Source organism: Phyllobates terribilis, unplaced genomic scaffold, assembly GCF_046119375.1.
Source record: "Phyllobates terribilis strain yellow unplaced genomic scaffold, ASM4611937v1 Scaffold_19__1_contigs__length_20705806, whole genome shotgun sequence".
NCBI lineage: Eukaryota > Metazoa > Chordata > Amphibia > Anura > Dendrobatidae > Phyllobates > Phyllobates terribilis.
The window spans coordinates 6523950-6529949 of NW_027362779.1; positions in this window are offsets into that span (position 1 = coordinate 6523950).

The window sequence follows — 6000 nt, forward strand, 5'->3', positions numbered from 1 at the left end:
GTGTAAGGGCCACATAGTAATGGTATCAGGGGCCCCAGCAGCCGCCTGTACTCAGCTCCTATATATCTGGTGTAAGGGCCACATAGTACAGGTATCAGGGGCCCCAGCAGCTGACTGTACTCAGCTCCTATATATCAGGTGTAAGGGCCACATAGTAATGGTATCAGGGGCCCCAGCAGCCGCCTGTATTCAGCTCCTATATATCAGATATAAGGGCCACATAGTAATGGTATCAGGGGCCCCAGCAGCCGCCTGTACTCAGCTCCTATATATCAGGTGTAAGGGCCACATAGTAATGGTATCAGGGGCCCCAGCAGCCGTCTGTACTCAGCTCCTATATATCAGGTGTAAGGGCCACATAGTAATGGTATCAGGGGCCCCAGCAACCACCTGTACTCAGCTCCTATATATCTGGTGTAAGGGCCACATAGTAATGGTATCAGGGGCCCCAGCAGCTGCCTGTACTCAGCTCCTATATATCAGGTGTAAGGGCCACATAGTAATGGTATCAGGGGCCACAGCAGCCGCCTGTACTCAGCTCCTATATATCAGATGTAAGGGCCACATAGTAATGGTATCAGGGGCCCCAGCAGCTTCCTGTACTCAGCTCCTATATATCAGGTGTAAGGGCCACATAGTAATGGTATCAGGGGCCCCAGCAGCTGCCTGTACTCAGCCCTTATATATCAGATGCAAGGGCCACATAGTAATGGTATCAGGGGCCCCGGCAGCCGCCTGTACTCAGCTCCTATATATCAGGTGTAAGGGCCACATAGTAATGGTATCAGGGGCCCCAGCAGCCGCCTGTACTCAGCCCTTATATATCAGGTGTAAGGGCCAAATAGTAATGGTATCAGGGGCCCCAGCAGCCACCTGTACTCAGCCCTTATATATCAGGTGTAAGGGCCACATAGTAATGGTATCAGGGGCCCCAGCAGCCGCCTGTACTCAGCTCCTATATATCAGGTGTAAGGGCCACATAGTAATGGTATCAGGGGCCCCGGCAGCCGCCTGTACTCAGCTCCTATATATCAGGTGTAAGGGCCACATAGTAATGGTATCAGGGGCCACAGCAGCCGCCTGTACTCAGCTCCTATATATCAGGTGTAAGGGCCACATAGTAATGGTATTAGGGGCCCCAGCAGCCACCTGTACTCAGCTCCTATATATCAGGTGTAAGGGCCACATAGTAATGGTATCAGGGGCCCCAGCAGCAGCCTGTACTCAGCTCCTATATATCAGGTGTAAGGGCCACATAGTATTGGTATCAGGGGCCCCAGCAGCAGCCTGTACTCAGCTCCTATATATCAGGGGTAACAGACCCCAAGACACAGCAGTGGGGGTCGCACCATGGAGAGCGGCATAGGGGCTCCTGATCAGCCCATAACAACCTGCACTGCGGTGATGCGACCAGCAGGGGGCAGCGCACACAGCACCAATCACCCACCTGTCTCTCTGCTCCTCTCTCACAACACTGCCTGCCAGTTCCGGCTTCCGAAGGCGGAGGAGGAGTCGCGTCTACCACTGATCTGAGCACGGGGGGGGGAACTGCAGCGGCCGCTCTTACTCTGTCCCGTCACTGATCGCAGCCGCATCTTTATTTTACCTATCAGTTCATTAAATATCTGCACTTTTACAAACAATAACAATTTATTCTCCTCAGCTCCCCCTGAGGGCTACAAAGAGTTGGTATCTTCCAAAGCGCGACGATTGGAGCAGAGCAGCCGGCTCCCAGTCTTGTATTTTCACTGGGACCCAATCATATTTTATCCCGGTAACGCGTCATCTGGTGCGAAGATGAAAACGAGTAGGCTGAGCTGATGCGCCGCTGATCAGCCTCTAGATGGCGCTGTAGATCAGCACAGGACGGAATGCGCTGTTTACTCGCTAAAAATGTCGCTTCCTTTTGTGTGACATTGGATCTGTGCAGATGGCGACACATAATAGATCAGGGATCCTAATAGACTCCATGTAATTGGGAGAGATGAGATATATATATCCAGGGATGTGTCCTTCTGTCCTAAGCCTCTATAGTCTGCGCCGGGAGGACGAGGCTGGAGGAAGAGTGCGTCGCCGGAGATCACCATGTGCATAGGCGCTGACCACGTCTCCGGCGAGGCTTAAGGAGGAGTCTGTGCCGGAGCCAGCGCATAGCGCGATATCCAGCACCATTTTGTTGAAGACAAATTCGCAGTGTCTTCAACAAAATGGCGCCAAATAGCGCAGTATGTGCACACACTGACTCCAGCGCCATTTTATTTACATATTTAACACAGACGATGTGCTGCGGGGGAAGGGTGAGTAGGAGTGTTTGTGGATGGATGAGCAGGACAGGCAGGATCGGGGGGGGGTGACATATACCAGGATCGGGGGTGACATATACCAGGATGGGGGGCGGCATATACCAGGATGAGGGGAAGCATATACCAGGATTGGGGGGTGACATATACCAGGATGGAGGGGAGCATATACCAGAATGAGGGGGAGCATATACCAGGATTGGGGGGTGACATATACCAGGATGGAGGGGAGCATATACCAGGATGGGGGAGAGCATATACCAGGATGACGGGGAGCATATACCAGGATTGGGGGGTGACATATACCAGGATGGGGGGGAGCATATGCCAGGTTCGGCGGTGACATATACCAGGATGGAGGGGAGCATATACCAGGATGGGGGAGAGCATATACCAGGATGAGGGGGAGCATATACCAGGATGGGTGAGAGCATATACCAGGATGAGGGGGAGCATATACCAGGATGGGGGGGAGCATATACCAGGATGCTGGGGTAGAGCAGGAGCGAGGTGCGGCGACGCAACCACAGCGGCTGTAAGTATGGAACCTTTTCATATTATATATTGGATTGGTTGTCACTTTGACTATATTGTCTTTCATGACACTTATTTCTATTAATGTACTGAGTGTCATACTTGCATCCACTTTGGGAAAATGCTTCTATATTAGAACCTGCATTAAACAGAAGTCTCTCACTGTGCGACCTTTCAATTGGATAGACACTTGAGCTACCTCTTTATGACCTGTTTTTGCAGTGCCATATTTTGCCTTCAGGCAATTGATTTACATAGGGCAGTACATTTAACCTGTTCCTCGTCTCCATGCTCCTCCATTGTTTTTAATTTTATGCCTCTGAGTGTTTTCCATTTTTTCTATTCTTGATTTTTTTCAATAAAGATTTTGTATTTTCATGTTTTCATGAAGTTCTTTTGTGCTTCCTTGTTCTCCATGATGGGGGGGAGCATATACAAGGATGGAGGAAGCATATACCAGGATGAAGGGGAGCATATACCAGAATGGGGGGAGCATAAACCAGAATGAGGGGGAGCATATACCAGGATGGGGGAGCATATACCTAATGAGGGGGAGCATATATCAGTATGGGGGTAGCATATACCAGGATCGGGGGTGACATATACCAGGATGGGGGGAGCACATACCACGATCGGGGGGTGACATATACCAGGATGGGGGGAGCATATACCAGGATTGGGGGTTGACATATACTAGGATGGGGTGGAGCATATACCAGGATGAGGGGAAGTATATACCAGGATGGGGGGGACGATATACCAGGATCGGGGGTGACATATACCAGGATGGGAGGGAGCATATACAAGGATCAGGGGGTGACATACCAGGATGGGGGGAGCATATACCAGGATCGGGGAGTGACATATACCAGGATAGGGGGGAGCATATACCAGGATGGGGGGAGAATATACCAGGATGGGGGGAGCACATACCTGGATGTGGGCATATACCAGGATGGGGGGCATATACCAGGATGGGGGGAGCATATACCAGGCTAGGGGGAGCATATAGCAGGATGAGGGGGAGCATATACCAGGATGGAGGGGCATGTACCAGGATGGGGGGAGCATATACCAGGATGGGGGAGCATATACCAGGATGAGGGGAGCATATACCAGGATGGGGGATATACCAGGATGGGGGGCATATACCAGGATGGGGGGCATATACCAGGATGGGGGGAGCATATACCAGGATGGGGGAGCATATACCAGTATGGGGGGAGCATATACCAGGATGGGGAGGAGCATATATCAGGATGGGGGGATATACCAGGATAGGGGGAGCATATACCAGGATAGGGGGAGCATATACCAGGATGGGGGAGCATATACCAGGATGGGGGGAGCATATACCAGGATGGAGGCAGTATATAACAGGATGGGGGGCATATACCAGGATGGAGGGAGCATATACAAGAATTGGGGGAGCATATACCAGGGTAGGGAAGCAAATACCAGGATGGGGGGCATATACCAGGGTGGAGGGGCATATACGAGGATTGAGGCAGCATATACCAGGATGGGTGGAACATATACCAGGATGGGGGGGCATATACCAGGATGGAGGGAGCATATACGAGGATTGGAGGAGCATATACCAGGATTGGGGGAGCATATACCAGGATAGGGGGAGCATATACCAGGATGGAGGGAGCATATACCAGGATGGGGGGAGCATATACCAGGATGGGGAAGTATATACCATGATGGGGGAGCATATACCAGGATGGAGGGAGCATATAACAGGATAGGGGGTATATACCAGGATGGGGGGAGCACATACCAGGATGAGGGGCATATATCAGGATGGGGGGCATATACCAGGATGGGGAGAGCATATACCAGGATGGGGGGAGCATATACCAGGATGAGGGGGAGCATATACCAGGATGGTGGGCATATACCAGGATGGGGGGAGCATATACCAGGATGGGGGAGCATATACCAGGATGGGGGAGCATATACCGGGGGAGCATATACCAGAATGGGGGGATATACCAGGATGGGGGGCATATACCAGGATGGGGGGGAGCATATACCAGGATGGGGGAGCATATATCAGGATGGGGGGAGCATATGCCAGGATAGCGGGAGCATATACCAGGATGAGGGGAGCATATACCAGGATGGGGAGGAGCATATACCAGGATGGGGGGAGCATATACCAGGATGGGGGAGCATATACCAGGATGGGGGCACATACCAGGATGGAAGGAGCATATAACAGGAGGGGGGGGCATATACCAGGATAGGGAAGCATATACCAGGATGGGGGGGCATATTCCAGGATGGAGGGAGCATATACAAGAATTGGGTGAGCATATACCAGGGTAGAGAAGCATATACCAGGATGGGGGGACATATACCAGGGTGGGGGGGCATATACGAGGATTGAGGCAGCATATACCAGGATGGGTTGAGCATATACCAGGATGTGGGGGCATATAACAGGATGGAGGGAGCATATACGAGGATTGGGGGAGCATATACCAGGATTGGGGGAGCATATACCAGGATAGGGGAAGCATATATGAGGATGGAGGGAGCATATACCAGGATGGAGGGAGCATATACCAGGATGGGGGGAGCATATACCAGAATGGGGAAGTATATACCAGGATGGGGGAGCATATACCAGGATGGAGGGAGCATACAACAGGATGGGGGGAGCATATACCAGGATGGGGGGAGCATATACCAGGATGGGGGGTATATACCAGGATGGGGGAGCATATACCAGGATGGGGAGAGCATATACCAAGATGGGGGAGCATATACCAGGATGGAGGGAGCATATACCAGGATGGAGGGAGCATATACCAGTATGGGGGGAGCTTATACCAGTATGGGGGGTGCATATACGAGGATTGGGGGAACATATACAAGGATGGGGGGGAGCATATACCAAGAAGGGGACCAGGATTGGGGGATCATATACCAGGATGGGGGGAGCATATACCAGGATGGGGGAACATATACCAGTATGGGGGGAGCATATACCAGGATGGGGAGGAGCATATACCAGGATGGGGGGATATACCAGGATAGGGGGAGCATATACCAGGATGGGGGGAGCATATACCAGGATGGGGGAGCATATACCAGGATGGGGGGAGAATATACCAGGATGGAGGGAGCATATAACAAGATGGGGGGCATATAC